The sequence below is a fragment of the Squalius cephalus genome, assembly GCF_949319135.1.
Source record: "Squalius cephalus genome assembly, chromosome: 21".
In the NCBI taxonomy this organism is placed as follows: Eukaryota; Metazoa; Chordata; class Actinopteri; order Cypriniformes; family Leuciscidae; genus Squalius; species Squalius cephalus.
The window spans coordinates 31,806,182-31,819,307 of record NC_137142.1 but is presented as its reverse complement, the minus strand read 5'-3'; the positions used below and the strand labels follow the sequence as shown (position 1 = coordinate 31,819,307).

The following is a 13,126-nucleotide window of genomic DNA, read 5'->3' as shown; positions in this document are numbered from 1 at the left end:
TGGTGAAAATTACAGTGCTTATATTTACGTCTTAATTTCTACATTTTAAACCATCAAGCTTTTATTTTGGCAAGGTTGAATATAGGTTGAATGCATGGATTTGTGACCAGGATAAGATGCAATATGGAATAAATGTTATAACAGAGGAGCTGCTACCACGCATGCTCATTAAGGAGATAATCTACTGTTTTTGAGAGTGTAAAATGAGTTTTGAACTGTCGAGGACTCTCTGGCTCTGGATATTGATATAGTGACTGGAGACGTGCAGGGTGTTTACACTGAAAAGAGTGAAGGGCTGGTCAGACTCATGGGTTTCTTGCAGATGCCCTGAATGTGACGTCACAGACGACTGTTGACTGCATTCCAGCTGTGCGGTGCTTTATTCTCTCTCTCTATCTCTCTCTCTCTCTGGCAGCTGTGAGATCTGGCAGCGTGCCGCCTTCGCAGACACACACTCTGGGTGGAACAGATGCGGAGAAGAAGAAGAAAACAGGAAAGAGAGGTAGAGCGTTCGATAGAGAGGTGTAAAACAAACGGCTAACGCTGTTGAAGACAGCATCCTAACGTAAGAGTAATCACAGAGTGGGCGTCCTCTAAAGAAGTGTTCACCCAGAAAGAAACGATTCACTCGCCCTCATGTCATTCCAAACCTGTTCATTCTTTTTCTGTGGAACGCAAAAGATGAATGTACATATAAACGTTTATTTAATTTTTTTTATCCAGCGACAGTTCATTCACTTATTCATCAGGGAGCAAAAACTCACTAAGAAGCATTTATTTTAATACTTTCTCATTTGTATTTATTTGTTCTAAAAGCCACATAAGAAAAAAGTATGGAAGGCCATTTCTGCCACATGCTTTGGAAAATAATAATTATGACATAAAGTCGCAATTATAAGATAAAAAACATGATATATTATGGTATAAAAAATCGAATAATTTTGATAAGAAAAAAATGTGTCGGTAAATCATGCATTTGAGATAAAAATGAGTCATGTTGGTCAGATTGAAAGTCAAAATTATGACATAAAAGTCTTCTTTATGGAATTGAAATTGACATACTAGACAAACATTAAAAATCATGACAAAGCATTTTAACTGATATAAAACGTCAGAATTATGAGATAAAAAGTTTAAATTAAGACGTGAGAAATTATAATTTTGTTATAATTATGAGACAAAAAGTCATAATTATGACAAAGTCTTTTATTTGTGAAATAAACATACTAATTTATAATTGAGATGGAAAAATCAAAAGTATGAGATTTAAAAGTTGAAATTATGGAAAATAAAATTATGAAATGAGTCATAATTTTGCCATAAAGTCATATTTGTGACAAAAAATTATGACATCCTAGTTGTAGCTATGACATAAAAAGCTGCTCGCAGAATATGAAACCAGAGTGAAACCTGATCGCTGAACACCAAAAAAACGAAAATGCCATTTTCGGCCGATAATTTTCGGCGGCCGACGTTTCGGTGCATCCCTAATGTTTTTATCTTGTAATTTCGACTTTATTAAGTCATAATTTTGATTTTCCAAAACATGTGGCAGAAATGGCCTTCCATAGTTTGTAATATATCATAAGGAGGACCCATAAATGCCTCCTTTGTGAAGCGCGTGACTATTTTTGGTGCCTTTTCCCTGCCTTCCTGACTGACTGTAACATGAACAACTGTAATTATATAGTATGCTGTGAAGAAGCCGTTCATCAATTGGACGGCGTTACTTAAAGAATATGTGCTTTCAGTGAACAAGTCAGTGTTTCTCGTCTGAACGAGTGATGCTGAATGAGTGTGAATGAACTGAACAACTGTCTTTATGAACAAACTGAGTGGACAGAGCGTGTTGCTCATGAATGAGGAGGAAATAACACAATAGATCCTCTATGAAGCTGTTTTCCTCAGGAGATCTCCTCTGAGTGACTCCAGCATCAGGAGTGGAGGATGTGTGCTATATTGAGGTGTATTGACTGGATGTGTGTAGTATCCCACAGGAAGGTTCGGATGGCCACTTACTGTCTGACTGTAGGTGGTTAAAGCTGATGCATTGTGGGATACAGAACCAACACTACCCACATGGGGTCCATCCATTTGACATGGAGGTAGAAAAGAGAGGACCCTAGAGGTTCATATGTGTGTGTACTTTATTTCTGGTTAAATGAGGCTGTAGAGCTGCAGTGATTATCCTGTATCGCATGATGAACCTCGTATTGATCTGTAGGAAGAGTAATGGCTCCGTTATAGCACTGATACTCACCCAGAGCTGTGGTGTTGAATGATGAGGAATAAACACTGACTGACTCTTTCCTTTTCTCGCTTTCTTTTTGATTGCGTTGCTGGAGGCCACAGAGTCACTGTGAAGAGAAATGGATTTAGTGACAACCGTTATTTAGCTGTAATGTATAAACTCTCCGTGAGTGGCGAGATTGATAACAAGTGATGTGTTATGTTATGTTTTTAAAGTCAATTACTTCTAACATTTTGAATACTGAATACATGTTATATTATACAAACGTTGAAATGTTGAAAGAAATTAGTACTTTTATTAATCAAAGATGCATTAAATTGGTCAACAGTGCCTGAAGGGATTTTTAACGTTACAAAATATTTATTTTGCAAATGCTGAACTTTTTACTCATCAAAAAATCCTGAAAAAAAAAAAAAACGTAACACGATTTCCACAAAAAAAATTTATTGAACAGCAAATCATCATATTAGAGTGATTTCTGAAGGATCATGTGACACTGAAGACTGGAGTAATGATGCTGAAAATTCAGCTTTGATCAGAGGAATAAATTACATTTTAAAATATACTTAAATAGAATACAAATATTTTAAATTGTAATAATATTTCATAATAGTACTGTATTTTTGCACAGACCCAAACTTTTTAACAGTAGTGTATAAATAATTTTGTATATAAATATATATTTTTCGAATATTTTATACAAATAAATGTTTTATTATATTAATGTAAAATATATAAAAAATATTATATATATATACATTTAATATAAATAAATATGCTTTATAGTAATAGAATAATGTAAAATAATATATACAGGATATAAATCCAATTTTCTATGAATATGCATTTTTACGTAAACTCAAAACACACTTTATCTGTATTTACTCTAGATGTTCAGACAGCAGCGTGTGTGTGTGAGTTTGCAGCTGCATGTGTGTTTGTCTCTCTGGACATTAGAGCAGCTGTTAGTGTGTGTGTGTTGCACCAGGAGGAGGCAGATGCTCCAACACACACCTTACTCTGGTACTCACTGACATCAGGTACACTGCTCACACACGCAACTTTTCCCTGGTCAAAGTAAGCATGGTTTCATTGATCGGATGACAAAACGTTTGGATCACCATGTATTAAATGCTCTCCATTTGTGCAAAGTTCACTGGAAGTGGATGTTAGACGTAAACCAGAGCTCATGTGCTTTTTATCACACCATAGCTAAGTCTAAACGTTCAGGAAAACAAGGAATAACAGGGATTGTTTAATTCTCAGGCTGCATGTTGAAATAATGGCCAAATAATGCAGTCAGTGGTGAAACTAGTTTCCATGCGGTGAGGGACTGGGATCGCCCCATCAAGAATTCTCCATCCACACACACACACACAGAGAGAGAGAGATCTGGCACAGAGCGAGTTGGGCTGTGTATTGAGTGATTTACTACAGCAGTGCATTTCTGCTAAAGTGCGGAGGGATTTGAGGAGCGCCGGGGGAAGTGGAAGGAATGATGAAGTCTGAAGACAAACATGAGAAGAGCATCAAAGAGAAGAAGACAACCACTGTTACTGTACTCACTGAACACTGCAGTGTACACTAGATACCCTAGTGAGAAATTAGAATAAAGAATATACTTAACTGCAAACTGAATGTAATGTTTACACTTCATTGCATATATTGTTTAGTTTAAATTTCTATTAAATGCAATTTGTTGAAGTGACTTAAGTACATCTTTATATGTAATTTAATGACTATTATCTGTTGAAATATGGTTAAAGTGTACATCTGAATGTTATGACAAGCTTAAGGTAAACCAGTATAGGCCTATACTTTAATGTCCCTTCTATTGAAACTTGCATGTCATGTATTTAAATATATGTGTAATTACACGATGGATGGAGTTGCAATTCAGAACATTTAAAATATATTTACTAAATAAAAATGTATATTGAATAACACACTACAATTATAATCAAGTACTTCAAATGCTTGAGTTAGTTCATCAACACAACAAAATAAGTGTACTTCTTTAAAGCATTTAAAATGTATTTTAAGATACAACTTTTAATTTGACATTACAAAGAGTACTTTTTAAAAGTGTACTTAAGTGCGTTAAGAAACTATAGTGAAAGTGTGCTTATTTAAAGGGATAATTCAGCCAAAAATCAGATTGTCATCATTTACTCTCCATGAAGTTGTTCCAAACCTGTATGAGTTTCTTTCTTCTGCTGAACACAAAAGAAGATATTTTGAAGAATGTCAGTAACTAAACAGTTGATGAACCCCATTGACTTCCATAGAATTTTTCCCTCATACTATGGAAGTCAATGGAGTCCATCAAATGTTTAGTTACTTACTGACATTCTTCAAAATATCTTGTTTCGTGTTCAGTAGAAGAAAGAAACTCATACAGGTTTGGAACAACTTGAGGGTGAGTAAATTTGGGTGAACTATCCCTTTAAGTACACTTAAGTAGCCTTTTTATTTAAGAACTATATTATCTGCAAGAATAAGTGTACATTTAATACAATTAAGTGCATTTTTGTTTCATAAGGTTACGTCCTGCTACTTTGCATACTTCGGCAGTATGCAACTGTAAACAGTAATGTTGTGGTCACATGACCTCATGATATTGCATGTAAATGGCGTCATCACCTTTTTGGAAATATTTTGCAGTTGTATATCAATTTTGTGTGGAAAGCTGAATCATTTGTCACAATTGTAAATAAAGTAGAGTGCATTGCAATATGGGATACTCGTCTACAACTAGGGCCACTACTGACTATAGGGAAGGAAAATACTTGAAGAGTAATTCAAGATATTTAAGGCCAGATAAGGGGAGGATTCAGAATGAAATAACCTCAATAGTTGAGCTATTCAGCAAACGTCCTTGATGTAATGAGAGAACACACACGACAGGACTCGACAGCTCCGGTTCAGTGAGAACCATGTAAGGGCCGGTGAAGTGTGCCGTTCACTTGAGTGTGTGTTTAAGGAACAGCGATTCAGCATAAACACGTCTGAAAGAAAAAGCAGAAGTATCTGTGTCCTTTGCTATGCATGCGAGCCCTTTTGAATATGATTCTGTCACAGTTTATGACAACACTGGACAAGGCAAATAAATCTGGTGAAGCTCTTGTGTTAGCGAGGCTCAGTGTTGGAGAGTGACTAACTTAAACGTAGTGGCACATGATGCTAGTTCAGCTGCTTTCAAGCTTTTCCAGCATATGCTAGAGAGACAGAAATGCTGCATCGCTGGTTTTTATGTCACATGATGATGTGCATGCAGACGAGTGAACTGAAACAATAATCAAATACACTATCGTAAACTATTTCCTTTACTATGGATGTTTGTGTCAGTGATTCACTTGTTATTCATGAATCACAGAATCGTCATCTTTTTCAGACATTTTACATCTTTTAGCACTTGATTTTATAAATTATGGATGCAAAGCTGAATTTTCAGCATCATTACTCCAGTCTTCAGTGTCACATGATCCTTCAGAAATCATTCTAATATGATGATTTGCTGCACTAGACTTTTTTTTTAATTATTATTATCAATGATGAAAACAGCTGTGCTGCTATGTGTGTGTGTGTGTGTGTGTGTGTGTGTGTGTGTGTGTGGCATTCTCACCAGTTCCTGTAGTGCCTGTGGTTGACAGACTCTGCTGAGTTTATCTCTGATACCAGCAGGGCCACATAAACACTCGTCAGCCATCAGAGTCTCATCCAGCGCAGATGCAACACAGTCCTGCATTCCTACACACTCCTCCATCACTCTCTCCGCTGTCTGCTGAAAACACAGACACCCTGACTGACAGGTCAAATATACAATCCCACAATCCCCTGCTACTGCCATGTTTCAAACTCACCTTATCATTTCCATAAGGCCCCAGAAAATGGCCCCAAAAAGCATTTTCAGTGGCACCAAAATCATACTTAAAAATGAATGAAGGTCACTGCATTAGATATTATTTCATTCATAATAATAATTTAATTAATTAAACACAACCGTGAATGAGAGCTGAATTTTTAGCAATTTTTAACAATTTAATTTATTACATATATTAAAGGAAATGTATATAAGAAATGTATTTCAATTAATCCTAAAATGGCCCTGATATGTCACTAGACATTAAGAAATCATGTTCATTTCAAATACTTATATCACTGACAACAGTAGTCCGGCCAGGATATTGTCATTTAAAAGTGAAGTTGCAGCCCTCAACTGATGTTGATGTTGTCATGTTGTGTTTTGGCCTGATGCTCCACCCTCCACCTATCTACTAATCATGAATTCAGTAGTGTTTCGGCATCCGGGTTGCCAGCTCTGCTCTACTTACCACAGCTGCAGCTACAAACGTGTCGGATAAAAAATGTCTAACGTTACGAAACCTAAAAGACCGAAAATACGTTGTGACAAAGTCCGAAATAAAACAAGGATTTGTAAAGGAGATGCCTTTGAAAGATGGAGACGGCTGAAAACAGAGAAGAATTTGAAGACAGACGCCAATGTTGCAGCCTATCTGGCAACCTCGAGACAGGGGGGAGGGGGGAGGGGATACACCGCTCTAGTAATTTGAAAGTGATTGCAGTACCAGTTTTGGCCACAATCTTACATACGGTTCCTTTAATATATAGAAAATAGTTTCTTAGGTATTTCACTGCACTGACACTATTGGATGAGAACAAAACTTGAACTTAATTGATCTAAATAATGACACTTTTTAGACAATTTAGATAATTAAAATGAACTTTGCACAATTATTGATCTGAACTGAATCAACACTGAACTGACTTGAGCTGAATAATGACATTATTATCCTCTATAGAGCTTGTTTCATAACTGATTAACTTTGCAACGCTGGCATTGCTAATGAACTAAACTGAACCAACATTGATCCAAACTGAGCTAATGACAATTGGCTGAAATTGTGTTTTAATAACTGAACTTTGCAACTAGACTGCTATTTTCCTGTTTATATGAAGCAGCATCGAAACAATCTGTACTGTGTGAAGCGCTATAGAAATAAAGGTGACCTGACTTGACCGAATGATAAAACAATAGTCTTGCTGTTTAAAACGAAGATGCTTCAAATAGTTTTTTGGGGTTGCTGTCTCAGCATCAAACAGAAAGAAGAAGTGAAAGCAACCATGTGAATGCCAGTTTTTTTGGCAGAGCCTCAAAGACCCAGTTTGCTCAGTGCCCGAAGCCTCCGGCTGACACAGGCCGCTCGCAGACTTCATCTTCTGGTGCATTGCACAATGACAGGCCCATGTTTAAAAATGACTGAACATTATTTATTGACATGAATTCCTCGCTGAGGGTAAATGGGCCGTGCTGTCGTAAGGTATCAGCCAAGCTTCGTATCACCGTGGGAAAGTTTCGCTCTGAAACACCTGCCACTATCACAACCTCACAAACAGGTACACACACATAACACACAAGTCTGTTAGAATACAGATACAAAACCACACTGTATATTATCATACAATGGAGTGTAGCAGGCATTCCCTATTTGATGGGATTGCGATGAGCCCCTGGGTTATTTCAAGCCGAGTTAGCTCTCAGTGTCCTCTGACATGCGGAAGGCTATATTACCAGAGACATATTATAAAAAACAAAACAAACAAAAAAACAGGAACAATGATTTTAAAGAGGACCTATTATACTTTTTTTTACATCTTCAACTTTCTTTAGTGTGTAATGTCACTTTTTGAGCATGAAAAAGGTTTCCTCCAGCGGGAGATCTTCTCTATATCAGTGTCACTGTTTCTGAACTCCCTGAAACTCCTCCATTGTAATCTTGAGTTTCTTCCCGGAAACGTCACAATATTCCTCATTTAAATAATTCATACGCAACATAAAGGGGCGGGGCCTGGATGAGATAGTTAGTAGTGTGTTGAAACTCACGGTTATGGTAAGGGGCGTGGCATTTCCCAAACACACTCGAAGCGCTTGACCAATCACAACACACTGATCCAGCCGACCAATCAGAGCACAGTGTGCTTTTCAGAAGGAGGGGCTTCATAGAGACAGGAAGTAAACAGAGCGCTACTGACAGACTGGGAAGAGAGGTGCTGCAAAATATGCGAAAAATAAGGTGTTTTTGAACATTTAAACATGAAAACCTACACCAAAAACAAAATCAAGACCTTGCGAAAAGACATAATAGGTCCTCTTTAAAAAAAGTTTTTGTTAGTACATTTTTGTTTGCACAGGATGTGTTCTTGTGTTCAAAACTGCTCAATGGAACAGAATGCAGAGGTCTCAAAACGGGTTTTTAAAGTTACATATGATAATGCGGCGTGCATGGTGTGAAATGTTCTAATACGCAATTTAAAAAACTAACACATATGTACATAAAGCAATCATGGTAATCAAGAATGTGAATGTGTGAATTGCTAAGTGTTAAAGGTCCCATGACATGCTACTTTTTGTAGGCTTTAATATAGGCCTTAGTGGTCCCTAGTACTGTATCTGAAATCTCTTTCCAAAAATTCAGCCTCGGTGCAGAATTATAGCCACTACAAGCCAGTCCCAAAATGAGCTTCCTTCAGACAGGCCGTTTCGGTGTCTGTAGCTTTAAATGATAATGAGGAGGAGAAAGGCGGCGCAAGGTGGAGGGTGGGTGTGGCCTTGACCATCTTGCGCAACGGTACCATGCATGTTTGTTTACGTTGGATATAGCAATGGCACGAAGACACGCAGTCTTTCAAGCATTTCAGTTTGACCCAGAATCTGATCCGGATGGAGAAGCAACGAATGAAGAAGTTGCAACTCAGCGGCTCCAGCAGGACGTTTCCGAATGGTTAGTTTAAAATATTATGTCTGGATACGGTACTTTATTCGGATGGTTTACAGTTATTATCATGTAGCTAACACTAACCTACTGTTGCCTTTTCATGAGAGATCTGTAACGTCTGTATTTATCTTATTACAATTACATCAAACTCTGCGATCTTGAAATGCGGATATCGCGCGCGCCATATAACCAACAGGAAAACGGTTATCCAAATAACAAAGAAGTGTAGCTACAACACTCGCGTTACAGTGTGTGTATTCACACACATAAACTGTATAGCTAATGTTACAGCCACATTCTACGTGCAACAATCTAGGTAACCATAAACAGTAAAGCAACACACTTATATATAATTAGTTGACTTACTTGTCCGAGGTGTGTAGCTGAGCCAAAGAGAGTGATCCAGACTTTAGTTTCAGACGTTCAGCAAGCCCACACTGTAAAAAAATCCTAACCTCTCCAAGTCAAAATTTTCTAGTGACTGGTCACATCGAAATTTTTTAATTGGCCCAAGTGCAATTCTTGTTGCAATAGTCTGTTAACATTGGCTCAATGAGAAATAATACGTCAGACTAATTGAAAAATTTAGATGTGACCAGTCACTAGAAATTTTTGACTTGGGGATCTAATTTTTTTTTACAGTGCAGCTCTGTATTGACCCTTCGGTGTTCATTTGTACATCCAATTATTGAGCAATTGTTATGCTTCGCTCGCTCAAAAGCCATGATATCTCTCGTGGACAAACTAAAATCGCGCGCGTTCCTACTTCCTATCGCATTTTCTCATGGGCGGAAAATATTCTCTGGGCGGGCAAAGCAGAGACAGGGGAGGTAACATTTCCTCCTTATGACGTCATAAAGAGGAGATTCAAGATCAGCGCGTATGAGCCTCCATTTTCTCAAAGGCAGAGAAAGATAGCAAAAGCTCGATTTACACCGATTGAAATTTCTAGAAACTTGGGGACCATATACAGGCTAGGGGAACTCATATTAATGTTAAAAAACCTCAGAAAGTGAAAATTTCATGTCATGGGACCTTTAAAAAGTGCACTGGGTCATATCAAACTAAGTGTTGGCTATACATTATATTGTTCAAAAGTTTGGGGTTAGATCAGTAAAATGATTTAAATATTTTTGAAAGAAGTCTCTGATGCTCACCAAGACTGCATTTATTAGATCAATAATACAGTACAAACAGTAATATTGTGAAATATTATTACACTTTAAAATATCTATTTTCTATTTGAATATATTGGAAAATGTAATTTAAAAGTTGAATTTTCAGCATCATTACTCCAGTCTTCAGTGTCACATGATCCTTCAGAAATAATTCAAATATGATGATTTGATGCTCAAGAAACATTTATTATAATTATCAATGTGAAAACAGTTGTGCTGCTTCATATTTTTGTTAAAACTGTTGTTTTTTTTTCAGGATTCAAAAGAATAGCATTTATTTGACATAGGATTTTTATGTAACATTATAAATGTCTTCACTGTCATTTTTGATCAATTTAATGTATATTTGCTGAAAAAAAATAAAAACATTACTGACCCCAAATTTGTAAACAGTATGTATTTATTTTTAAAATCAATGCGCAATATTCGATTGGAACCGGCGTCTCCAGCATGGGAGGCTGTGAGGAGTGAGGATTACTTGCACAGCTCTTTACAAGCTGAAGAACAACAGAAAAGAACTAAAGAAGAACTAGACAGAACTATCCAGACAGACAGAAAGACAATGTGATACTACAAAGAAAAGGAAGGGAAAGTTAAACTGTCAGAGAAGTCCATCTGGAACTCAGACAGTAACAGTTTAGTCTTTAGAAACAGTTTAATCTTTCTCTAAATCAGAGATTAAAATGAGGAATTGACATTTTATCCCCCCCCCCCCCAAAAAAAAAAAAAACCCTGATACACTTCACTTACATCAAATGCCCCCTCTAACCTCTCCTATCACTCTCAAAATTCATTCACATGTCAAGCCGTTTGAACTGAACGCGACAGCAAATGGAAATTGAGAGCGACATTTTAAAAACAGTATTAAAATAGCAGTATGTATTTTGCAGTATATCTTGTTTTGTGTTTCATGGAAGAATGTCATAGGTTTGGACAATATTGGGGTGTAAACATTTTTATTATTTTGGAGTGAACTGTTCCTTTAAGTATATTCACACAAGTAGATTTTGGGTTGGTGTTGTATTCAACACTTTCTCTCAGAAATAACCTAATTTTTTATGGGGACTTTTTTTGGTCCTCATGAGGAAAACAGCCTATAAATCATTAAATACTGTTTTTTTTTAAATGTACAAATGCAGAATATTTTCTGTGGTGGGTAGGTTTAGGGGAATATACAGTTTGTACAGTATAAAAATCACATCAATATCTATGGAAAGTCCCCATAAAACATGAAAACTAAATATGTGTGTGTGCGCGTTTGTGTACATGTTTGGCAATACTTGTGAGGGCCAAATAAATCACTTATATCGAGAAATATAATAACAACCAACTAGTGAGGACATTTTACTTGTCCTCACTAGTTAAAACGGCTTATGAATCAGACTAAACATGTTTTTAATTCTAGTATTTTGCATATATTTCTGTTATAGGCAGGTTTAGGGGTAGGGGTTGTGTTAGGCCATAGAAAATATAATTAGATATAAAATCAATGGAAGTCTATGCAATGTCCTCAGTAATATAATGAAACAAATGTGTGTGTGTGCGTGTGTGTGTGTGTGTGTGTGTGTGTGTGTGTGTGTGTGTGTGTGTGTGTGTGTGTGTGTGTGTGTGTGTGGTATTGAGTAGGATGTTTTCTTTTCTTTGTAAGTGTCACCATTATTTGGTTGAGCTCCAGCTGATGATGTCACCGGCTGTGATCTTTGAAGCTGGTCAGCAGATTCAGCAGAACCAGCCAATGACAGCACAGGTATGCAAGTGGACCTGGTGATGTCATAGAGCAGATAATGCAAACAGTGGAGGAATCAAGCGCTCTGATTGGTCATGAGACTAACTGTGCCTCCGCAAGAGAAAACAACCACCCAAGTGCCCTAATCCTGCTGTTCCCCAAATCTATGTGTGTGTGTGTGTGTGTGTGTGTGTGTGCGTGTGTGTGTGTGTGTGTGTGTGTGTGTGTGTGCGTGTGTGTGTCCTACAATGTATACTGCATTGTGACTTTTGCTGGATGCCACTGTGTGATACATAAACACACTTTTGCCATTCCTCACAGTAAAATAAAGATAAGCGGAAACCATGTGTGTAAAGTGTTTTAAAGTCCACATGAAATCAAAAATGACCTGACAGTATTTACAGTATTTTTTTAAAAATAGAAATCATTTGAGAAACTTTGCGTTCGCTCACAAAACCTTTTGAGTTTCTTGGCGGAACGCAAAACATTTGCAAGAGAACGCAAAAGCAAATAATTTTAATTAAAAAAGCGCATTGACAAATAATTTTTCCTCCATCTCATATTTTCTTCATTCATGTCCCTTTATGGGCTCTGTAATTTAATTCATCCTTGCAGAATAATAGTATTAATTTCTTTACAAATGTTTTTTTTTTTTTTTAAGGCTTTCCAGCTTCCAGTTTTTCAACGCCTCGCCTCTAACCACTTGATTGCAGTCCAATATTTCATATATGTAATGTGCCCTTATATATGTTTTTTTGTATATATATATATATATATCTTATATATATTTCATATATGTAATGTGGATAAAATCAAGTCCTATTACATACTATTTTGTGTTGAACATCTTTTTCACTCTAAAACAATAAAATAGACCGCAACTTAAAAAAATGAATCAGAGGTTGCGTTTTACATCATAAGTGATGAAATAGACATGAAAGGTGATGCATATTGTGCCAGTTTTAAATGCCAAGCCTTCATGTAGGTAATTGCATAAGTGTGTGTGTGTGTGTGTGTGTGTGTGTGTGGTGTACTGTGGAATTTTGTGTGATTTGCCGGTTTAAATTTGGAAACTATTTAGTAAAGTTGCTAATTCCAGACTTGCCTGTGTTTGTCATGGCACAAGAGCTGAAACTCATGAGCATGTTATTTTAGAGCGTCTCTGTGTCACTTC

At 36.8% G+C, this 13,126-nt stretch overlaps 1 long non-coding RNA gene across 2 annotated transcripts in view; it reads left to right on the top strand.

The window, feature by feature from the left end:
• LOC307149013 overlaps window positions 1–12,106 on the top strand; it is a 32,908-nt gene extending 20,802 nt beyond the window's left edge. The window contains exons 4-5 of one of the 2 annotated variants that reach the window (XR_013819514.1): window positions 416–502; window positions 11,853–12,106. This is a non-coding gene — a long non-coding RNA (uncharacterized lncRNA). Of the gene's footprint in view, window positions 1–415; window positions 568–11,852 lie in introns of those variants that run through there. The other variant, XR_013819515.1, reaches the window with a different exon arrangement.
• The last annotated feature ends 1,020 nt before the right edge of the window (window positions 12,107–13,126 follow it).